The sequence below is a fragment of the Silene latifolia genome, chromosome 10 (assembly GCF_048544455.1).
Source record: "Silene latifolia isolate original U9 population chromosome 10, ASM4854445v1, whole genome shotgun sequence".
In the NCBI taxonomy this organism is placed as follows: Eukaryota; Viridiplantae; Streptophyta; class Magnoliopsida; order Caryophyllales; family Caryophyllaceae; genus Silene; species Silene latifolia.
In genome coordinates this window covers 129998773-130024834 of record NC_133535.1, presented here as the reverse complement: position 1 = coordinate 130024834, position 26062 = coordinate 129998773, and positions in this window count along the sequence as shown.

Genomic DNA, 26062 nt, shown 5'->3' with positions numbered 1-26062 from the left:
TTTCCTATTCATACAGGTTATTATTTTGGTAAATACGTCAAATTGCCATATTTCGTGTTTCCTAATTTCATGGGCACACATTTCGAGGCGATATCGACATTTTCGTCATTTTAGCACACTTATCCATTTCTTTTTTAATTTTCTTTTTGGGGAATCATTTCACCAATTTAATTTATTTATTTTCAAACTTATCCATTTCTTTTTAATTTTCTTTTTGGGGAATCATTTCACTCCCGTCCCACATTAACTTTCAAACTTATATGTTTCTATTTTTCTTTTTTTTTTAGGGGGTAACCCTCCCTACCATCCGGTCATTTCCGGCAAAATTTTTGCATTTTTTGCATTTTCGAGTCGTTGTTTTGCGCTAATTTAGGCCATCTGTACAAATGTATGTTTTATGTAAAATTCTATGTAAATTTCGGCAGCATGACGGCATAAACCGTCATCTACCAAACCTATTCAAAGATAACCTACAGGTACAAGCAAAGCAACCCAGCAGCAAAGGCACTCAAGCCATCATATATACAACAAAAAGGGGATATGTACACCAAACTGGGGGCTCGAGCCCAAAAAAGTCCGAATGTCCAAAATGTAGGTCCTAAAATGTACAAATGTGCAAAGTACAGCCAACAACAAAAAGAAAAACTATTGCTGGTCGCCGCCTAGCTCTGCAACTCTCGCCTCGAGAGCAACAACCTCGGCGTCACGAACCTCGAGCTCCCTCAACAGGCGAGCTGTCTCCTCCCGAGACTGGGCTAGCTCTCGCTCCAGGTCGCTCTCACCCTGCAAACACAACAATTGGCTCATGTCAATCATTTCAAGCAACCAAACAATAAATTCAAAAATGAAGTAAACGGAAGGTTCATACCTGACGTCCTCGACCGCCAACAAGTGCCTCGATGGCAGTAGCTCGCAGCCGGTTGGCTACCCTCCATAAAGCCACGAACCGGGATGGCGCAACCTGCATTCCAAAATAAAGAGATTCTCAGTGATTAGACAAACTCAAACAAATGTGTTCTTACACGAAAATGAAACAAGTTAGGAGACTCACCCTCCGAATCAGATGCTGCTACTCGTCCAACCCAACATCCGTCACCGCCACATCAAAGTCACGCAGCTCGGAGATCGTCGTCCTCCCGGTCGCGTCAGTGTACTCAAGAGTCGCGGGGTACTCTGGGGCTCGATGTCCGCTGCCTCGACCTCCTGCAAAGTCAAATGATTCCTATTAGGCGATGATCATTCATCGTGTTTTCAAAATAATCAAAGTAAGAGTGAAACACTCACCACGACCGGCCAGTACGCCAACCTCCCGTAGAGGAATGCCGAGTAGTCCTCGCCCGGAAGAAGGAGGGCGTCGCCACCAACACCCGCCAAGTCAGTCTCCCTCTCAGCCTCGGAAGGCTCCCTGAACATCGTCCTAGGAGGATCGATGGGAACCGTCAAGACATCCCGAGAGCACTGGCGAGCCAAGCGCTCACCCAAGTACCACACATGACCCATCGACGTCCTCAACAGCAACCGGCTCGAGCTCCTAGGTCGAAGGACCTCAGCCACGAAGGGAGGAGCGCCAGTGTACTCCACCCAAGGCCTGGGCACCCACTAAGAAAAGCAAACAAGAAGTCATTCTTATGATCAGTTCTAAAAAAGGTAATGAAGAAACAAACAAAGGTGAAGTACTCACGCCGTCCAACTGAAGAGCGTTCACCTCTCGTCGATAGACGTCGTGGAAGGAACGTCGGCCTCTCGTACGGCACATCACCCAATCCCTCACAACGGGATAGGCCTTATCCACCGGCTCCGTCCTCTTGGGCGCAAGGCTCAGAAAGTAGGAGTACACCCACGCCTGTGAAGCAAGATAATCAATAACGATCTTTCGTGATTCGATAAGAAAAAGAAATGATCTTTTTCATGAAACAAAGTGAAGGTTCATACCTCCAACAGCAGTCCAGGGCCCACGGCAGCAGGAGAAGTCCCCTTCTCCATCAACTCCGGACGAACCATGGCCCTCATAAAGCGGATGAGGACCGCAAAACTAGCCGTGACCCAGTCCTAACGGCCTAGGGAGCTCAGGTCAGAAAGGAAGGGAAGAAGCTTCGTCGACGGCCTCTCCCCCTTGTCTCCGAGGTAGATCGAAGACAAGAACCACCAGAGCCACAAATGGACTCTCTGCTTTGCGGTGTAGGGAGGAGGAGACATCTCCCTCCCCTTGATCACCAATGACGTCGGGGTCTTCCCCGCAAAGTAGTCCCGAACGTAAGAACTAGGCACCAAACCAGGCACCGCAGCAGCCTTCGGCGCCAAGTTCCAGCCGATCAACCTCCTAGCCTCGGCCGAGTCAACCCTCATGGCAGTCTCCGGCCACTCCACCACCTCAGTCCCGCACGGCAGACCAGAAATCATGCCGTAATCCTCCAACGTGACCTCCACTTCACCAAAAGGCATGTGAAAGGTGGAGGTCGTGTCCTAAAACCGATCCAAGAAAGCTCGGACCAGGCTAAGGTTAGCCCTAAGCATCCTCTTCGCAATATCCCAACAATCCTGCACCAGGGCATCGAATGCTCCCCGCTCGATCATGGCTCGCTCCTCCGCCGACAGCCTCTCGTAGCACCCCATCGCCGTCGTATAGCCCGATAACGATCTGATGTTCTCGGCCTCCTACGTTGGTTTGAAACAAAAGTTATCTTTAGTTTGAATGAAGCAGAAAAGGAATAACAAATGGAAATGATAGAGGATAAGGGAAGAGTGATAAATTCGAGTTACCAAGCTCTTCATTGTCCTGTAGGACAGGTGACCCTCCGCAGCCCAAAGCAGGTGCCTACTGTCCCAGGTCTCAGCCCACGCAGGTGCTCCCCTCAGCTGGCGACCACCCCGTCCAACGTTGGCCCATCTCGGGGCCTCCTCCTCCTCAGGAACCTCGTCCTCAACAACCTCAGCAGCCGTCACCGCAGCGGTGAAAGCCTCCTCCAACGCCTCCTCAAGCATCTGAGAAGGGTCAAGAGTGGTGTCCACGTCCATGGGATCTCTCCCAGACGTAGAAGCCTCGTCACCTGCAACGTTATAGTGAATTTAGGCTGCGTCAAGTGATGACAAGCCTTGATTAGGGGATTTTTCGAGTTTTTAAAGCTCCGAAATCGCTCTTTTCTCGCCATCTTTGGCAATTTTCCCACAAACCCGACCGCTCATGTGGTAATTTGGGTCAAGTCAAGCCTAAGTTGAAGCCTAGTCATGGGTTCGAGTCGGAATTTCGACAGCATTTCGTTATAGCGACGATTATGCCCTAGAAAAGTGTCCTGAAAAAGCCGTCACAAATCAAAATTCGGAGATGGTAGGAAGTTTACCCATCATACAAGGATTCCAAAGATGTCGAGAAAGGACGCGGCAACTGCTGCGCCTCTTCGAAGGGACGCAGCACCTGCTGCATCTCTTCGTGAGGCTGCCACAGTTCCTGCTTCCTTTCTTCTTCCTTTGTCTTTTGTTAATCCGATTGTTTTTGTTTCGTTTCCAATTGCTTGTTATTTCGTTAACACGATAATTTGAACATAATAATTTAACATATTATTCATCATCATTAGCATTTAATTCATCTTTTAAATCCCGACTTAAATCCCAAGTAATTCATATTTGCGGGTTTTCGTCATTGAAATCATATTCGAGTTTTAAAGGTTCGATTCATTCAATATTGAGTCTCTGGAATTCGTCGTTGATATATTCTCATCTGTTTATTATCGTCACCATCATTAGTAATTTGTTTAACCTAATTAATTTTGTTTAGTTTGTTTTATATCCGTAATTAACCTTTCTAATCATGTAAATAATTCGTTTTAATTAATTTCGTTCATATTTTATCACCTCATTCATATGTAAATAATCTATTAATCACTTTCATCCGAGTCAATAATTCATAATCGATCATTAATTTACCAATGAACATTAACGACTTGCAATTCTGGCTTCACAGCCAGAACTGAGCCAAGGAACAGACGCAGCGACTGCTGCGCCTCTTCTAAGGGACGCAGCTCTGCTGCGCCTGTTCCTGGTTGAGTTCTATCTCTGAACTCCCATTTTGCCTTGACTTAGTTTATTAGTTGCGTATTAATTAACTATTAATCGTATTATCACCCTAATTTCTGTTCGTTTATTTTGTTTATTCTTTCTTTTCTCAAATCATCCGTTTTAAAAGTATTTTCGACATAAATCAATAAATCCGATGTAATTATTGTAATTTTCTTTATTGTATTTATTATTGTATTCATGTCACTACTTTGTATCTTGACATGACACGAGGTATTCGAACGGTTTCCAATTTTCCACAATAAATTGGTGGCGACTCCACAAATGGAAACGCTTGTCCCAGGCGCCCCCGGAGGCCCGCGTCCACAAATTTTTTTGATGTGGCCCGTATGACCTCATTAATTGCAAATCAGATATTCGGGAAGATCATCATACTTCCTTTTTCTGAAATCAAAGTCCGAAGGTGTTGATTTGCATTTAGCGTGATCTCTATGGCTGTAGCACTCATGTCCTAACCCCATCTTCATATTGTTGTCAGATTGTTCGGTTAGGAAGTTTAGGACTTTTGTGCTACCCTCCCACTTATCATGGACTTTCCTAGCATGTAAGAGTAGATCCTTTAGGGTTTTGATTTCTTCTATACATTTCGTGTGATCTACATCATTATCCTTCTTAAAATTATCAAGAAAGTCTTGGAATCTTTTGTTTTTTTTTTGGTAAAATGTGAGCTTTGATTAATAAACAAGCAAAAGATATTACATCATTTTAGTCCACTCTTTGGCAACAATTCTATGAAAATTGAAAATAAAATCAAATACTAAGTCCCAAACTTTCAAGCCAAGCTTTATCTCCTACTAGAATAGGACGAGTGATAACTTGCAGCAATCTTGACTTCACTATGGATTTCATCTCTTCTGCAACAGGACCAGGTCTTCTCAGTTTAAGCTCAATGCGACACTTGTTTCTCTCCATCCAGACTGCATACCAACATGCCAGTCTGGTCAATCTATAAACTTTCTTTTGCATCTTGGATGTATCAGTGGCAGTACCCAAAGTAACATGTAACCAGTCCTCCAATAGAGCAACAACCCTGGAACTATATTCACAGCTCCCAAATAGATGCCCATGCTCTTCTTCCTCCCTCTCACAAAGAACACACCTGTTAGTATCACACAGGCCCAAGCAATACAGTTTTGCTCTTGTGTTCAAAGCTTCATGTTTGATAAGCCAACCTATGAGTGAATGCTAAGGAATAGCCCAGCCATCCTAAACATCCTTGAACCAGTGGACAGGGGGGTGTGTACCCTGCATCCACTAATATCCAGAAGCAACAGAATATCCATTAGGAATTGCTAGCCACTGAGTGCCTTGAAAACCAGCAGCTAACATTGTCCTAACTTTACAGATATTCCTCCAGTTCCAGTTTGAATCTGGAGGAGGTTGATAACTATGCCAGTCTGCCCCTTTCAATTAGAATCTTTTGTTAAGAATGAATACAACGTCTGAATGTTGTTTCTTAACATTGATCATGTCGGTCTTAGATTCCTTTAATTGCTTTGTGTGGAAATCTATCTCTTTCTTTTGGTCTAAATCACCGCTTCATTAGATGTGACCTTAGTCTCTAAAAGTTCTCTGAATTTTCTAAGTTCTAAAGTTATAGCTTCATTAGCTATAACTTTGGCTTGAAGGTGCTTAATATTAAGCTTTAGCTCTGAAGTTATAGCTTCATTAGCTATAACCTTGGACTCTAATTCCTTCTTTTCTGCCATAGCGGAATCTAATGTTGTGGCTTTTTCAGCTATAACCTTAGATTTCAACTTCTTAGCTTTGGCCTTTAGAGTATGATTCTCCTCTGCAATATCAAGAATCTGTTCCTTCAAATCTTTTAACTCCAAGTTCTGTTCATGACATTTATCGAGGGATTGCTCAAAAAATTCTATCAAGGCACTTTTAGACAATTTTCTAACACGTTTTTTTAGTTCAAGATAACTTACCTCTTCATCGTCATCTTCGTCTGATTCACCAAGAAAGCAATAGTTTGAATGAGAGTTGGTGCTTTCATTGTCGCTGTCGGAGATTAGGTCAAGACTAACGCTGCTGAGACAAAGGTTGGCTACTTCGTCATCTTCAGATCCCTCACCATCTTTTGAGTCAAGGTCTCCCCAGCACGAAGCCATCATTACTTGTTTGAACTCTTTCTTTGTCTTCTCGCGTTTTGCCTTGTCCTTGATCTTCTCCCATGTTGGACAATAGTTGATCATGTGATCGGATTCTCCACACTTGAAGCAACCTCTGTTTGTAAATGATGACTTTGATTTGTCACTTTCTTGTTGAACGACTTGTTGTTGTTGTTGTAAGATGATTTTGCTTGTTTGTTTCGAAAGATCCTATTTTTGAAACGGCCTGCAAACAAGACGGTTTTATCTTTTATGTCGGAGTTAACATCTTCGCTTTTTAAAGCCATACTCTTATTTCTACTTGGTTCAGCGTCATCTTTATTAAGAGTAATTTCATGGGCCATGAGAGCACCAATGAGTTCTTGGTAGGATAGGTTTTCAAGATCTCGTGATTCCTCCATTGCTGTGACTTTGGCACGCCACTTTTTAGTCAGGCTCCTAAGAACCTTCCTTGCAATGTCCTCAGTAATGAACTTCCTACCTAGGGTTTTCAGTTCGTTTATAATGCTTGAAAACCTTACGAGCATACTATCCAACGACTCATTAGGCTCCATAATGAATAGCTTATATTTCTGCATTAGCAGATCTATGCGGTGCTTCCTAACAATGAAAGTACCTTCGTAAGCTAGTTCAAGGCCATCCCATATATCCTTGGCCGTTGTACACGAAGAGAACCGATCAAACTCTGTAGAGGTCATGCCGTTTTGCAATAGACTTATTGCTTTAGAGTTCTTTTCGGCTTTCTTGTAGTTGGCCTCAACATAGTCGTCTTCCTTCTTCTCATAGGTAGTGCCTTCAGCGGATGCAACTAGAATTTTGTGCGGTCCGCTTTGGATAATCCTCCAACACTCCCAATCATGACCTTTCACATAGTGAGTCATCATGTTTTTCCATAACCCATAATTCTTCCCATCAAAGACGGGACACTTGAGATATTTTGAATCTATTTATCACGTGATAGGCAGCGGAATATAAAACGATAAGATAAATAAGAACAAGATAGATCAGCCTCTTTGCGGTTAGGCAATCAAGAGCACAAGGCTCTGATACCAATTGAAGAGTCTATCGATCCAAAATACTTAAGAGGGGGGGTGAATTGAGGATTTAAAATTTTTTAAAACTTTTTCGATTGTAAGAATATAATTAATTATTCAAAGTTTATTGATTAAACTTTAACTAATTAACTAATGATAAAGTATGAACAAAGCAAACAAATGAACGAAAGAGAAGGAGACACACGGTTTTTGAAGTGGTTCAGTTTCACAAATCGAAACCTACGTCCACTATTCTCGATTAATAAATTTAGTACCTTTCTACGGATTACAAATTTACCAACCCAACTCGTACAACTAACTCTAGCTGTAACTCAATGAGTACCGTTAAATACTCTAGCTATAAATACTTTGCTTTTGCAACTAACTCTAGCTGTGACTAACATACGCTAATAAGAAAGCACTAATGATTCTTGCAAAGGTTCACGTTAATGAACAAGTAAGAAATCTATTGAGCACTATTATCTTATAACGATAACTTAACAAATGAATATACGAGTTTAAAACACACGACCTTTTGAAAATAAAAAATCGGTTTTCTTGCTTGAAATACACGGTTTTGCTCTTTGAAAATAAAATTAATTTTATGCTTAAGGTCGCTAAATTAAATGTTGCAAAAGCAAAATATTTATAGGAAGGAAGGAAGCTAGGCTAATCGATTTTCACGAAACCCTAATAGCCGAAATAAGAAATATGTAAACAAATAATATCTTCTATTATTTCTTTCCTTAAAGCCTAAAAGATAATAAAGAATATTCCAAAAGATAGAATACATTTTATTCTATTATTATCTTTTCCATAAATTCTAAGATATGATAAGATTTTCTATAACAAGAATATCTTTTATCATAAACAACCATATCAAGTAAGATATAAAAGATATGTAGAGATATTCCTTACAGAATAAAATCTTTACAAAATATATCTTAGGCCACAGGAGATATCACGGCTCATATGCCTCGTGACTCGTGTAAACCCTAGCTCAATATTAGGTTAGAATTTAGGTTTTAGGAGTAGCTATATTAAAACCCTAATTAGTAGCATGGTCCAACTCATAAGTTGACCCAAAATAACTACTAACCAACGTTCAAAATAAAACCGAACTCCACATTAAACCGGGCTTTATTTAATAAATACTTTAACTAAAACATTTAAAATAAACTTAAACAATTTTCAATAACAATTTTGAAACAATGTATGTCGTGTAAAATAAACTCAGCATCTCAATGTTATAATAGAAGAGCTATAACATTGAGCTCTTTTACTAGTAATGTTATAGCTGCAAAGCTATAACTTTACCAATACAAGAAATTCACTCTTAGTTATTATTACGAGATAATCACCTATACTATTCTAATCTTCATAGGAGATCTTCGAACATAGGCTACTTCTCATCCAAGCTTGATTAATCTTTAGACGGACTTCATCTTCTCATAATACTTGAATGAATCTTCAGATAATTTTGATCTTCAATTGAGGCTTGACCACCATATACTTCCATCACAATTCTCTTTGTTGCTTTGTAATAAATAAGTCTAATCTAAAAGACTTAAACAAACGATTATGCGCAACGAGTATATAAATTATAAAGTACCTTGACATCATCAAAACACAAACATTTATACTATATGGTTCAACAAAGGTGGTGATATAATTGCTGCAATGGTGTCCGAAATTAATCCGGTTGGAAGCTTGGTGGAATGGATTGTTGACACATAAGCCACACGCCATATTTGCACCAACAAGGATCTTTACAAGGATCTCAAAGATGTTGATGAGAAAGAGGTAGTGTATGTTGATAACTCCAGCAAGGTTCCAGTCCTCGGCATTGGCAAGGTGCACCTGAAACTCACTTCTGGCAAAGTTTTAGCTCTTGAAAATGTGCTCTATGTGCCTGATATGCGTAGAAATTTGAATTCTGGTGCTTCACTTAATAAGGCTGATCTTAAACTTACTTTTGAGTCTGATAAGTTAGTCATGTCTAAGAATGGTCAGTTTGTTGGCAAAGGTTTTTGTAACGGTGGTCTGTTTATTCTTGATGTTAAAATAAATGCATCTACTTCTTCTGCTTACATCGTTGAGTCCATTAAACGCATGAAAACAATGAACTTGTTGCCTAATCTGATTTCTTATGACATGGATAAATGTCAAGTATGCGTGGAAGCAAAGCACTCTAAGAAACATTTTAAGTAAGTGGCCAAAAGGCAAACTGAATTGTTAGAACTTATCCACACCGACTTGGCTGATTATAAGAATTGTGAAAGTAAAGGAGGTAAAAGATATTATATAACTTTTATGAATGATTGTTCAAGATACACTAAGGTTTATATGTTAAGGAATAAAAGTGAGGCTGAGAATATGTTTACTATTTATAAGGCTGGGGTTGAAAATCAACTTGATAGGAAGATTAAGCGTGTGAGGTCTGATCATGGTGGAGAATACAAATCTGATTTTTTGGTGGAATTTTGTCAGAAAAATGGTATTATACATGAGTTTTCAGCCCCTTATACCCCCGAAGAAAATGGTGTAGCTGAAAGGAAAAATATAACTTTAAAGGATATGATGAATGCTATGTTACTATCTTCTGGGTTATCTGATTTTATGTGGGGGGAAGCTATCCTATCTGCCTGTCATGTTTTAAACGGTGAACCTCATAAGAAACTTGATATGACACATTATGATATTTGGAAGGGTTATCCACCTAATTTGAGGTTTCTAAAGGTTTGGGTGTAACATTACATTTTGGTGGTTAATCTTATCTGGTGGATTGTCTTGGTATTGAGTTTGCTAGTGAGCGTTATGGAAGTAAGACATAGTTGGCAACACTTATGTTGTGGGTATTCGAAAGTACTATGGAGTTAGTATTGAGAGACTATGTTGTAGTTGAGACGATATCGTGAGCCATGTTGTGGAAGAAAGCGTGGTTGGTGGAGTTAGTGTTAGGTGTCTATGTTTTATAGGTTGGGATGGAACTTCGGGGACGAAGTTCTTTTTAAGGAAGGAAGACTGTAATACCATGGTTTTCTAAGTCTGTTACTCGGCCGAATAAGACTTACTCGGCCGAGTAAGTGTGTCGTGTGTTTCTGGACAGTTTACTGCCTAGGAATACTCGGTCGCGTATGGGAATACTCGAACGAGTAAAAGATACTCGGCCGAGTATACTATATACTCGACCGAGTATCCGGTGTGACGGGTATTATTTCCGCGGTTTGACTTAGAAAGGTTTAAAGTTATATAAGACACGATTTAGAGTTCTTAATCATTTTAACAAAGCCTAAGCAATACAACGTAACTCTAACCCTCTCCAAATCTCTCTCTCAAAGTGCGTGGATTGTTCGTGTGTCTAGTTTATCTTTCCTTGCTTCGATTGTGTCAGTAAGCTTCTGATTTCTTAAGTTCTATTAATTGGACTTTTAAGGTTCTGCCCTAATTTGTGATTTGGGGAAAAGGGGTTTTGGCATGTGGTAATTGAAATTATGTGATTATTATGTGTAGGTGACGGTGTCAGGGGGAATTGCTATTGATTGCTTGTGTGTACTTGGATTTTGAAAAGGTAAGGTTTTCAAACTCGTTTTACTGTTTAATTGTTATAAGATTGTGTGGTAATTGTTGTACGTTTGATTATCTGCTGATTGTTGTTGGCGTATTGGAGTTGGTGTTGGTGTTGTGATGGTTGATGGTGATGTTCGCGAGGTGCGTCCTCGACTTAGTGGAGTCACTTGCGAGAGTGGCTTCACGCCCTAGTTTTGCCCTCTGTGGGACCCGCCACAGGAGGGGATGTGCACATTAATGAACAGGGTTATCGCTCGTTGATGAGCGGGGCTTAGGTGGGCAAGGCTGCGATCCCCCACTGGCGGTGAGGATTATCCGTTACGATGGGTAATCTGGCAGGGCTACACACTTTAGTGTGTAGTCAGTTACTTGATGTGATTGGGAGTTGGAGGTGGATGATGATCACCTGATATCTTATCGTACTTGTCTTATTTTGATTTTGCAGTAAACTGACTCCATTGTTGTTTTGTAAAATCTGTGGTGATCCATTCACGGATTGTGAGCAGATTGTGATAGGTGATGATGAGTATTAGCTATGGGGACGAGATGGGGAGTCATCACTCGAGTCTAGCTTCCGCTGTTATGAGATTTATCTTTCAGTTTCAGTTGTTGAACATTAGTAATCTTTATTTTGGTTTTGGTATTGGAACATGTAATCATTAACTATTTATACTTTAATAAATGATGTTTTGGGATGGTTACTTTTGATCTACTAGCCTCGGGTAACCGAGATGGTAACAGTCTCTCATGTTAGGGTGGTCCTATTAAGGCACCTTGGTATGTGGGGGTGTTACAAAGAGGTATCAGAGAGAAGATTGTGGAACCTAAAACTAATGAACCCAATGAACATAGGGAGTCTAAATAAAATGAACCCGGGGAGAGTTGTTTGGAGCTACCGCAAAGACTTGGGAGACGTCCCGAAGTCGCATTAAGGCCCTTACGATCTCGAGCCGGTCACATGGGGAAGTCGTGGGAACTGTGTGTACTTCGAGTCATGTGTGTAGTACTTGTAACTTGAATCTTGTGAAGTTGTTGGATGAAATGATGAAAGATCTGGAACATGGTAGTATATGAAAGGTGAATTGCGAATTTGTATATGATAGATCTTGAGCATGTTATATGTTACTGTGTGGCTTTTAAAAGAGTAGTTGTGCATATGTATATATCTTGATAGAAAAGCATGTTTACGTACGATAACGATAGTTTACAGCTCGTTACTAGCCGATCAACATGGGGGTGTCTTGGGAATCGTTGTGTGTTTTAAGTAATCTGTGTTGTACTTGTACCTTTAAGTATACGTTGGATGAAGTATATTTTTGGGTTGAATGGAAGTGATTGGAGTATATGTAATATGATGTGGGGTATGTGTATATGATCATGATGATGTTAATGTTTGGTTTGTTTAGTAGCATGTGATTAAGGTCATGCGTCTATATATGAATGTTGTGTTTAATTTACATATGGGTATGATAAAAGTTCACCTATGTACTGGGTTCTAGAGGTATTGATTTGTTATCGTTTCCCTTACTCATGTCCATGTTGTTTGGTTAGAAAATTTGATTTGTATAAAGACCAATTATGGAAGAGTTGTCTTAAAACTGTCATAAGTCGAGTTCTAGAAATGATATTGCTGTAATTCCAATTGGAGTGATAGCTTGTCCTCTTATGATTATAACAATAAGTCACACGCCCAAAATGACCAAGTAACGAGTGAGATATGACTGTTTTACGAAAACTGGAAGTTGCTGAGAACTATGCCGATACTCGACTGAGTAGCCCTTACTCGGCCGAGTTTCTTTCATACTCGGCCGAGTATCTTTCATACTCAACCTAGTAAACCATATTCAGCCGAGTAATCTTTCTATGATAATCCTGTTCAGCTTATGGAGTCGTGAACTCGGCCGAGTAGTCTCATTACTCGACCGAGTGTCCTGTACTCGGTAGAGTACGTCATGCACTCGGCCGAGTATCTCTTTGGGTGGTTGTTTTGAGTCGACGGCTACGTTCTTACACATGTTTTGAGTAGTAAGTTATGTTCACATGTATGTTTTGGGTCTTAAAGCATTCTTTTATATATGTGACGGTCTTGATACGTAAGTTACCATATACTATATTATGGAGAATGCCGGCTTATGAGGGATATGTGTTGGATAGGGAGGACATGTGTTATATGTGGTTGTGAGGGATAGTGGAAAAAGAAAGGGAAGATTGATGAGCTAATCGAGGCAAGGAGCATGTTTTGTGAGATATGGTGAGTGATATAGTCACGTGTCGAGTAATATAAAAGTAAGTGTATATGGGCAAGGGTGATGTAAGTGTAAAGAAACGTGAGAATAAAAGATTGAAAGGAAGGACGTGTGACAACTTGAGAGGTGTAAGGATTTATAGAGGGAGAGGGTTAGGATTGTGTTGGTTAAGAATATATATGTAATGAAAGGTTGTTGTAGAGGGATGGAGAATAGGGGTATATAGTGAACTTAGATAGAGTTATGTCGCGACGTGGATTTGTAGATAGTGACTGAGTTTGGGAATTTGGATTATCAAGAGGTGAGCTTAGTTCCATGGGCAATTAACGGTATGAAGTGAATGGTTGGTTTTCTAGGAATACGAAAGGGAGATACAACTAATTAAAGGGTAACCGTTAGTTGTGGGGACTTGATGGTGACAAGTGTGAGTGAGTAGTATGATGGGAGAGGATCAGTGATAAGAAATAATGAGAGGATATTGATATGAAGTAATGGAATTTGAGTTGTGGAGCAACAAGAAGGTAATCCGATTACTAAGGAGTTAGGTAGAAGAAGGAAGGAGATGAATTATTAATTGGTATTATTGGATGGAAGTAAGTTGGGAGAACATTGACCAAAGTTATGAGACATAAAAGTAAGAAATCATGGAAATTCACGAAAACATCATGAGAGGGTGTGCGTTAATTGTTATATAGGAGTTAAGGACGATATTTTAGCCGTGAGTTTCGAGGTATTAAGGGAGTAAGAAGTTGGCAAGGTGTTTGCACGATATGAGATTTTGGTGGAGAGTTAGGTGACGATGCAATAAAGGATAAAATTGGAAATAATGTTGAGGTAAATCTTATTGATGGATTTGATGTTCATTATTTGGGATGATAACCAAAAAGAGGAAATCGAATGTTACATTTGGACAGTGAGTATAGGGTGTGTGCAAGAGTTTTGTGGAATGGGTGTGTGCTGAGTTGGAAGCGGCAAGTGGTTCGTGATCTTTATTAGGACTGTGATTATAGGTTGTTGGGAACTAGTATTATGTTGAGTTATGGAGGAGTTTTATGGCAATAAACAGTAGAACTTGAGGATCTAGTGTGAGTGTGTATAACAATCGTGGATCGTGAGTTATGATTGTGGAAATAAGTGAATGTATAAAGAAGTATGTCATTTGGCGGTAATGTTGAAGAGATGGAGTAGTGGTTATACTGAGGATTCTATAATATAGGTTAGATGGAGTGCAAAATAATTGGAGGCACGAGAACTGTTAGAGGAAGAGAGCCCTAGATATAGGAATGCTTGTAAATATTGAGGTTATAATGGGTTATCGTTGACATGCGGTGGTAATGAGTATTATGGGAGGTATAGAAAAAGACCTAGTATTAGTGAGTTACGAGGACATAACATTTATCTTAAGAGGAGTATTAGACAAGAGAGTTTGATGGCCATACAGGTTGCAATTGGAAGTTTGAGTGTTGGTGTAGAATAAGGATGGATTTGTGTGATGGTCGATTTTATAATCGCAGTGCTTGTGGTAGTATGATGTTCAGGAGTGTGAGTAAACTTCGATGGTGTTAAAGGATTGGGTGATGATGATGTTTATGTGTGTGAGTAAACTTCGAGGACGAAGTTCGTTTTAAGGGTGGTAGAATGTAACATTCCGTTTTGGTGTTTGATCTTGTCTGGTGGATTGTCTTGGCATTGAGTTTGCTAGTGAGTGTTATGGAAGTAAGACAGAATTGGAAATACTTATGTTGTGGGTATTCGATAGTACTATGGAGTTAGTATTGAGGGACTATGCTGTAGTTGAGACGATATCGTGAGCCATGTTGTGGAAGTAAGCGTGGTTGGTGGAGTTAGTGTTAGGTGTCCATGTTTTATAGGTTGGGATGGAACTTCGGGGACGAAGTTCTTTTTAAGGAGGGAAGACTGTAATACCACGGTTTTCTAAGTCTGTTACTCGGCCGAATATGGCTTACTCGGCCGAGTAAGTGTGTCGTGTGTTTCTGGACAGTTTACTACCCAAGAATACTCGGCCGAGTATGGGAATACTCGACCGAGTAGAAAATACTCGGCCGAGTATACTCTATACTCGATCGAGTATCCGGTCTGACGGGTATTATTTCCGCGGTTTGATTAAGAAAGGGTTAGAGTTATATAAGACGCAATTTAGAGTTCTTAATCATTTTAACAAAACCTAAGCAATACAACGTAACTCTAACCCTCTCCAAATCTCTCTCTCAAAGTGCGTGGATCGTTCGCGTGTCTAGTTTATCTTTCCTTGCGTCGATAGTGTCGGTAAGCTTCTGATTTCTTAAGTTCTATTGATTGGTCTTTTAGGGGTTTGCCTTAATTTGTGATTTGGGGAAAAAGGGTTTTTAGCATGTGGTAATTGGAATTATGTGATTATTGTGTGTAGGTGTCGGTGTCAGGGAGAATTGCTATTGATTGCTTGTGTATGCCTGGATTGCGAAAGGTAGGGTTTCCTTACTCGTTTTAATGTTTAATTGTTATAAGATTGTGTGGTAATTGGTGTATGTTTGATTATCTGCTAATTGTTGTTGGTGTTGGTGTTGTGATGGTTGATGGTGATGTTCACGAGGTGCATCCTCGGCTGAGTGGAGTGGCTTCACGCCCTAGTTTCGCCCTATGTGGAACCCGCCACAAGAGGGGGTGTGTAATTTAATGAATAGAGTTATCGCTCGTTGATGAGAGGGCCTTAGGTGGGCAAGGCTGCAGTCCCCCACTGGCGGTGAGGATTAACTGTTGCGATGGGTAATCTGGCAGGGCTACACACTTTAGTGTGTAGTTAGTTACTTGATGTAATTGGGAGTTGGAGGTGTATGATGATCAACTGATATCTTATCGTACTTGTCTTGTTTTGATTATGCAGTAAACTGACCTCGTTGTTGTTTTGTAAAATCTGTGGTGATCCATTCGGAGATTGTGAGCAGATTGTGACAAGTGATGATGAGTATTAGCTATGGGGACGAGATGGGGAGTCATCACTCGAGTCTAGCTTCTGCTGTCATGAGATTTATCTTTCAGTTTCAGTTTCAATTGTTGAACATTACTAATCTTTATTTTGGTTTTGGTATTGGAACATGTAATCATTAACTATTTATACTTTAAAAAATGATGTTTTGGAATGGTTACTTTTGATCTACTAGCCTCGGGTAACCGAGATGGTAACAGTCTCTCATGCTAGGGTGGTCCTAGTAAGGCACCTTGGTATGTGGGGGTGTTATAAGATCACCTGTTAAAGAAGAGTTACCACCAAAGTTTGGTAGACCATTCACTCCAGGTAAACCTCTGATCCCTTAGATTTCGATCCAAGACCGCCTTCAAGTACGCCAAATCTGCGATTAATGGGACCGCCAAGTTCTTTTTATCCAATGTTGTAAATTCCCTTTAAGCCAAAGCCAATGTTAGCACCAGCTCCGGAAATACTCCCGACCCCTGGAAACTTATTACCAATGTTAGGTATTGCTTCAAGAATACCACCGACCTCTACTGGACCACCTCCGACATTGCCAAATCCATTACCAGTAGCACCTCCAAGTCCTTTACTTCTATCGTTAAAAAGTCCGCCTAGAGGACCACCGCCTAAACTTGGGATACCACCTAAGTCGCGAGAATTACCACCAAGTTTAGTTAGACCTTTAATTCCGGAAAATGTGTTTCCTATGTTACCACTCACTCCCGGTAAACCACCAAAACCTTGAGATTTTGACCCGAGACCATCTCCAAGTAAGCCAAATCCACGATTATTAGAACGCCCAAGACCTTTCAATCCATCGTTGGAAATTCCGCTTATACTAGAACCAATGTTACCAACAAGTCCCCCAACCCCATGAATGTTTTTGCCTATGTTACCACCTGCTCTAAGAAGGCCACCTATCCCTGGAGATTTTGATCCTGGTCCAGCTCCAAGAAGGCCACCAAATCCACGACCAAGTCCTGTAGTTCTAGAGTTAGTAAGTCCGTTTACAGGATCAACACCTAATCTTGGAAGACCACCTGTTAAAGGAGAGTTACCACCAAAGTTTGGTAGACCGTTCACTCCAGGTAAACCACCGATCCCTTGAGATTTTGATCCAAGACCGCCTCCAAGTGCGCCAAATCCGCGATTAATGGGACCGCCAAGTCCTTTTGATCCAATGTAGGAAATTCCTTTTAAGGCAGAGCCAATGTTACCACCAGCTCCGGGGATACTCCAAACCCCTGGAAACTTATTACCAATGTTAGGTACTGCTCCAAGAAGACCACCGACCCCTGCTGGACCACCTCCGACATTGCGAAATCCATTACTGGTATCACCTCGAAGTCCTTTACTTCTATCGTTAAAAAGTCCGCTTAGAGGACCACTACCTAAACTTGGGATACCACCTACGCCGGGAGAATTTCCACCAAGTTTAGGTAGACCTTTAATTCCGGAAAATTTGTTTCCTATGTTATCACTCACTCCCGGTAAATCACCAAAACCTTGAGATTTTGACCCGAGACTACCTCCAAGTGGGCCAAATCCACGATTATTAGAACGCCCAAAACCTTTCAATCCAGCGTTGGAAATTCCGTTTATACCAGAACCAATGTTACTAACAAGTTCCCCGGCCCCAGGAATGTTTTGCCAATGTTACCACCTGCTCCAAGAAGGCCACCTACCCCTGGAGATTTTGATCGTGGTCCAGCTCCAAGAAGGCCACCAAATCTACGACTAAGTACCGTAGTTCTAGAGTTAGTAAGTCCGTTTAAAGGACCACCATCTAATCTTGGGAAGCCACCTGTTAAAGGAGAGTTACCACCAAAGTATGGTAGACCATTCACTCCAGGTAAACCACCGATCTCTTGAGATTTCGATCCAAGACCGCCTCCAAGTGCGACAAATCCACGATTAATGGGACCTCCAAGTCCTTTTGATCCAGTGTTGGAAATTACCTTTAAGGCAGAGCCAATGTTACCACCAGCTCCGGGAAAACTCCCGTTTCCTGGAAACTTATTACCAATGTTAGGTACTGCTCCAAGAAGACCACCGACCCCTACGGGACCACTTCCGACATTGTCAAATACATTATCGGTAGCACCTCCAAGTCCTTTACCTCTATCGTTAAAAAGTCCGCCTAGAGGACCACCGCCTAAAATTGGGATACCACCTACGTCGGGAGAATTACCAGCAAGTTTAGGTGGATCGTTAACTCCAGAAAATGTGTTTCCTATGTTACCACTCACTCCTGGTTAACCACCAAAACCTTGAGATTTTGACCCGAGACTACCTCCAAGTGGGCCAAATCCACAATTATTAGAACGCCCAAGACCTTTCAATCCAGCGCTGGAAATTCCGTTTATATTAGAAACAATGTTACCAACAAGTCCCCCGACCCCATGAATGTTTTTGCCTATGTTACCACCTGCTCCAAGAAGACCACCTATCCTTGGAGATTTTGATCCTGGTCCAGCTCCAAGAAGGCTACCAAATCCACCACCAAGTTTCGTAGTTCTAGAGTTAGTAAGTCCGTTTACAGGATCACCGCCTAATCTTGGAAGACCACCTGTTAAGGGAGAGTTACCACCAAAGTTTGGTTGACCGTTCACTCCAGGTAAACCACCGATCCCTTGAGATTTTGATCCAAGACCGCCTCAAAGTGCGCCAAATCCACGATTAATGGGACCGCCAAGTCCTTTTGATCCAATGTAGGAAATTCTCTTTAAGCCAGAGCTAATGTTACCACCAGCTCCGGGAATACTCCCGATCCTTGGAAACTTATTACCAATGTTAGGTACTGCTCTAAGAGGACAAACGACCTCTGCTGAACCATCTTCGACATTGCAAAATCCATTACCGATGGCACCTCCAATTCCTTTACATCCATCGTTAAAAAGTACGCCTAAAGGACCACCGCCTAAACTTGGGATACCACCTACGCCGAGAGAATTACCACCAAGTTTAGGTAGACCTTTAACTCCGGAAAATGTGTTTCCTATGTTACCACTCACTCCCGATAAACCACCAAAACCTTGAGATTTTGACCCGAGACCATCTCCAAGTGGGCCAAATCCACGATTATTAGAACACCCAAGACCTTTCAATCCAGCGTTGGAAATTCCGTTTATACTAGAACCAATGTTACCAACAAGTCCCCCGGCCCCAGGAATGTTTTTGCCTATGTTACGACCTGCTCCAAGAAGGCCACCTACCCCTGGAGATTTTGATCCTGGTCCAGCTCCAAGAAGCCACCAAATCCACGACCAAGTTTCGTAGTTCTAGAGTTAGTAAGTCCGTTTAAAGGACCACCACCTAATTTTGGGAGACCACCTGTTAAAGGAGAGTTACCACCAAAGTTTGGGAGACCATTCACACCAGGTAAACCACCGATCCCTTGAGATTTCGATCCAAGACCGCCTCCAAGTGCGCCAAATCCGCGATTAATGGGACCGCCAAGTCCTTTTGATCCAATGTTGGAAATTCCCTTTAAGTCAGAGCCAATGTTACCACTAGCTCCGGGAATACTCCCGACCCCTGGAAACTTATTACCAATGTTAGGTACTGCTCCAAGAAGACCACCGACCCCTGCTGCACCACCTCCGACATTGCCAAATCCATCACCGGTAGCACCTCCAAGTCCTTTACTTCTATCGTTAAAAAGTCCGCCTAGAGGACCACCGCCTAAACTTGGGATACCACCTACGCCGGGAGAATTTCCACCAAGTTTAGGTAGACCTTTAACTCCGGAAAATGTGTTTCCTGGGTTACCACTCACTCCCGGTAAACCACCAAAACCTTGAGATTTTGACCCGAGACCATCTCCAAGTGGGCCAAATCCACGATTATTAGAACGCCCAAGACCTTTCAATCCAGCATTGAAAATTCCGTTTATACCAGAACCAATGTTACCAACAAGTCCCCCGGCCCTAGGAATGTTTTTGCCTATGTTACGACTTTCAGCAAGAAGGCCGCCAACCTCTAGAACTTTTGATCCCAAACCACCCTCGACATTGCCAATTCCACGACCAAGCCCCTTAGTTCCAGAGTTAGTAAGTCCGTTTAAAGCACCGCCACCTGAATTTGGGAATCCACCTATACCAAACGACTTCCCACCAACTTTTGGTAGACCATTATTTCCGGGAAATGTGTTACCTATATTACCACTCACTCCAGGTAAACCACTAATTTCTTGAGATAGGGGATCAAATTCTCCCAATAGAGATTGATTAGGTTGCTTCTAGAGAGAGAAAGTTAGAGAAATAAACCGACTTTTCTCCCCTAAGTTATCTCCTTGTCTACTACCGCCTCCTTCCCCTCCATCCACCCCTGCTTATCACCGGCTCCGCCGGAGATGTGGTTGCTCTGCAGCCAATCTCCGGCGGCTCCTCTTGCTTGATCATGGTTTTTTTGTCTCCCTCCGACCTTTGTTTGTCTTAGTGTGTTGATCTGAGTCTGGGCCGTTATTGTTTGATCGCTCCTCCTGAGGTGATTCCTGTCCTTTTCTTTTTTAATCTTTTAATTAAAGATTCAGTTTTATAGTTCTCTTTTTATGGCATCTCTGTCATTAGCAGTTTTTTTTTTTTGGTCTTATTTCACGGCCGAACTTTGATTTCTTGAGCAATAAATTCAGTGGACAATGAACAACATCAGTACAATTGGCTTGTTGAACTCAATACTCCATCAATCTTGCATCTTTTACAAATCAAACGGGTCAATCAACTTATGAATTTTTATAACTTGAGAGCAAAATAAAATACTCTATACAAAATCTTTTTTTTTTTTTTTGGTGTAATGTGAGCTTTGATTAATGAAATAATCAGAATTATATGTACTCCACTTTGGATAATACAACTAGGCTTAAGAAAAATATCAAATATTAAGTCCTAAGCTTACAAGCCAATCCTTATCCCCTACTAACACAGGCCGAGTAAGACCTTGTATCAGCCTTGCCTTCACTGTAGCTTTTATCTCGTCTGCAATAATACCAGGTCTTCTCAGTTTAAGATCAACGCGACAATTGTTTCTCTCTATCCAGACTGCATACCAGCAAGCCAGTCTGATCACTCTATAAACCTTCTTCTGTGTCTTAGATATACCAGTGACAGTGCTCAAATTAATATGTAACCAATCCTCTAGCACAGCAACAACCTTAGAGCTATAATCACAGCTCCCAAAGAGATGGCCATGCCCTTCTTCTTCCTTCTCACAGAGAACACACCTGTTAGTATTACACAGGTCCAATCAGAACAGCTTAGCTCTTGTGTTCAAAGCTTTATGTTTGATAAGCCAGCCTATGAGAGAATGCTTAGGAGTAGCCCAGCCATCCCAAACATCCTTATACCAGTGGACAGGGGGGTGTTCCCTGCATCCACTGGTAACCAGAAGTAACAGTATAACCATTGGGACTTGCTAACCACTGAGTGCCCTGAAAACCAGCAGCTAGCATAGTCCTAACCTTACAGATATTCCTCCAGTTCCAGTTTGAATCTGGAGGAGGTTGATAACTATTCCAATCTGTCCCTTTCATATACACATGGTCAATCCATAGAACCCATAGACGATCAGCTTTAGTATAGATCCAATTGACAAGTTTACCCACAGTTGCAATATTCCACACCCTAGCATCTTTCACACCTAAACCACCTTCCTTCTTGCTGCAACAGACTTTCTTCCATGCTACAAGAGGAACCCTATGATACTCAGCATCACCAGCCCATAAGAAATTCCTGCAAATCATTTCAATCCTACTTATAACTCCTTTAGGAATCAGAAAGATTGAGGCCCAGTAATTATGCAAAGTGTTAAGAACTGAGTTAATAAGAATAAGTCTGCCAGCATAGCTTAACTTTCTAGCTCCAATTCCCCTGATTCTGCAAACAATTTTCTCAATCAAAACCTTGCAGTCACTTCTTTTTAATCTCACTTTCGCTTTGGAATACCAGGTATTTGAAAGGCAAAGAGCCTTCCTGAAATCCTGAGACTTTGAATAATATCCAACTTGAGGGAAGCAGCTACACCATTGAATATAACTTCAGATTTTGAAGCATTAACCCTCAGTCCATAGGAGGCAGAGAAGGTAGATAAAGCCCTAAGAAGTAGCATAATAGATTGCACATCCCCTTTACAAAACATAAGGAGGTCATCAGCAAAGAGTAGGTGAGTCAACTTCAAGCTCTTACAAAGAGGATGGTATCTAAAGAACCATCTATTAGTAGCATAATCCAGAATCCTTGATAAGTACTCCATACAAACACATAAGAGAAGGAGGGAAATAGGGTCACCCTGTCCAAGCCCCCTCTTTCCCTCAAAATATCCAAATTGTGCACCATTCAAACTTAAAGAGTATGTAGGAGAGGAAATGCAACACACCACCCAATTCTTAAACTTGCTAGGAAAATTCAAAGCATCCAACATTTGTTCCACAAATTGCCATTCAATTGAGTCATAAGCTTTTTGAAGATCTAATTTGAATAAACACCTAGGGGAAACCATACTTCTATTATAGAGCCTTACCAAGTCTTGGCAAATCAGAATATTCTCCAGAATACTTCTACCTTTAACAAATGCCCCTTGGTTCTTACTAATAATGTCTGGAAGTATAGCAGCCAACCTATTGCACATGATCTTTGAGATAGCTTTGTAAAGAACATTGCAACAAGAGATTGGACGAAAGTGCTTCACATTGGTAGGCCTGTCCATCTTAGGAATGAGTGTAATTGTTTTAGCATTGATCTGAGTGAGTAGCTTACCAGTATCAAAAAAATTTCTAACAGCATCACACACTTCATCACCCACAATATCCCAGGCATCTCTATAAAATTGACTAGTATAACCATCTAGACCTAGAGATTTGTGCTTAGGTATACTGAAAATGCTCTTCTTGACCTCCTCAGCAGTGATGGGAGTGTCTAAGATGTTCCAGTGTGCTGTTATACATCAAGGTCCCCTGGTGACTACATGATGCTGGACTGCCACTGTATCAGTATGAGAGCCTAGCAGGTTCTGATAATAATCTAGAAAAGCCTTTTGTATGGCATCACCAGTGGTACATACATTACCATTCATATCTTCTATCTGCATTACCTTATTCAACATCACTCTCTTCTTGATAACTTGGTGAAAATAGGAAGTGTTGAGGTCCCCTGAAATTGACCACTGAATTTTTGCTTTCTGAGAAAGGAAGCTATCCCTGGTCAAAGTAAGATCCTTGAGTTCATTAGCCAGGTCATACTCCTGCTGAATCAGGTCCAAATCCCCAGGATACTCAACCAACTTCTTTTGAATTTGTTGCAGTACAGTACCAGCAATGTTAGTGCTGTTTTCAATATCAGAAAAACAATTTTTATTTAAATTCTTGAGAACAGGTTTAAGAGCCTTCAATTTCTTCACCACATTAAACATTTTAGTCCCTCTATAAGACTGCTTCCACACACCATCCACACTAGTACTGAAATGCTCAGAAGCTCCCCACATATTAAAGTACTTGAAGGATTTTTTCCCATTGAATTCAACTTTCCTGTCTACAATTGTGCATGGACAGTGATCAAACATACCCTCAGGATGGAAGTGGGCCATGTACTCTCCATAAAGACATATCCATTCAGGGTTTCCCATTGCCCTATCCAGTCTACTATAAACTTTGTCAGTAGGTGCTTGCTTGTTAGACCAGGTAAACAATGCCCCAGTAGCCTTAATATCCTCCATTTCACATAAAGAGACACATTCCTGGAAGTGTTCCATCTCTGCATTTGTAGTATTACCCCCTAATCTTTCAATTGGAGATAAAACAGTATTAAAATCTCCTACCCACAACCAAGGCAGAGTGCAAGTAGAAGCTGTTTCTTTCAGAAACTTCCAAAGAATAGTTCTCTCCATCAGGTCATTAAAAGCATAAATCACAGTCAGTAGAAATTTCTTGTTATCCACTTTGGATTGAACCAACATATGGATATACTGAGAGCCATAATTCAGAAACTGCACATCAAAACAAGTAGGATTCCAGAGCAACCAAATCCTACCCCCTTTATGCCAACTACAGTTAGTAGATATGCTCCATCCATCACAAATTGTAGTTGCCTTATTCAGTAAATTACTAGGTTTAAGTTTAGTTTCTAATAAACCAAAAAGACCTACACCATTATTATGCATGAACCACTTAACAATCTTCTGTTTATTTAGGTCATTGAGACCCCTGACATTCCAAAATCCAATGCTATACATGATTAACTTGATGAGGAGGGTCCTTACCACTGTTCTCTACCCTGAGTCTAGGTGTAGCAGAACCATTCAAAGCATCCAGAAAAGTGTACTGACTGAACTTACCAGAGAGCCTTACTCCCACCATATTCTCCTGTCTACTGACCCACATAATTTGTTTTGCAGGTGTAGCTTTTACAGTAGGAGTGGACCTCACCATTGACAAGGGGGGAACACTTCAGGAGTAAAGGCAGGAGGGGGCTCAGAAGTCTCAGCAGGTTGAGCTTTCTGTACAGGCCTCCAAATTTGTTTAGGCTTGGGTTTAGGTTGCTGCACTTTGGACCTCTTAATCTTAGGTTTCCTGCACTGGGACATGTCATGCCCTATCCCATTACAGCTAGAACATGAGATAGGATTCCACTCATATACCACATTAACAACAACCATGTGCCCAGACTCATCCAGAAACCTAACTTTATCAACAAGCTTCTGGTTAAAAGGCACTTCAACCATAACTCTTGCATAACTCAGACGAATCTTATCATTAGTAGCATCATCCATACGAATAAAATTTCCCACCAATCCAGCTATCTTAGGCAAACAAGCCCCCCCAAAATCTCAAGGGTATACCAGATAATCTTGCCCACACTGGAACAATATCAACTTTCTCCTTAATCAGCTCAGTTTCAGGAAGCCAGGGACGGATAACCACGGGCTTATTATCAAACATGTAATACCTTGAGTTTAATAAAGCCTCCCTGTTCTCAAACTTAGTAAATCGAACAAGGAAGATTCCATTATCTAAGAATGAAACTCTGTCTATCCCAAATTGGTCCCAAATACGATACACAAAATTCTCAATAATCTCAGCAGGAGGGTTAGCACCCAAAATATAGAAAAAAACAGAGTTGTTCCAAAAGGCTACCTCTTGTTTAACATCCTCATGTGTGAATTGCAGTAAGTCTGAGAGCTCTTCCTCCTCTGAAATAGTTTTCATGATTGGGATACTCTTTCCTTGGTGTTTCAGCATCCACCCATCATTGAGCTGTTCAGGAGCACCTTCACTTAGGTTTAGTACCGGGATTCCATTAATTTCATTAACAGACCTCGTTTTACCAGTATCCATAGATGAAGGACCCTGAAAGGTAGCATCTTTAGGTTTGTTTTGAGTAGTATTTTGATTAAAAGGACGTATTATTGAGTGTTTAACAGGTGTTGTAGTTTTTGAAGAGGACATTAATGGCGAAAAACGATTTGTGTAGCCTTAACAGCCGTCATCCTCACAGAATTTTAGGTTAGAATTTCAGAGCTTTTTCTCTCTCATGTTTTTCTCTCTCATAACTGCCCATAACTCAATCGAACCTTTTCTATACAAAATTTATTCCTTCCTTTTATCAAAGGATTTCTAAGTTGTCCTTTTTCGAATGTTTAATTGGGTTGTTGTTTCGGCCCCCAAAATTTAAGTTTCTGTGTTGTAGGTCGGAGGTTCCAATTTGTTTGTCAGGTTTTTCTTTCATCTCACATGATCAGGTTCTTGAGTCGGTGATTAACTTGTGTCGGTGGTATGGGGATGGACTGGTTGTAGTAGTTTGCTCTCCATGGATTATCAATTTATCCTTTTTAATCTTTGCGATTTAGTTCTTTCTAATGATAATGGTGCGGATGATGACGTTTTTGCACAGTGGATGATGGAACTTGGGGGGCCCCTCTATTCCAGCTGCTACTTTGTTGAAAGACAGGGGTAACACTCTCTTTAAGGATGGTAATTTCTCTTTGGCTGGCCTTCACTACAAGTCAGCTCTCAAATTTCTATGTTTCCTTGGCCTTCCGCCCTTATCCGATCAGGCCATGGCTTCC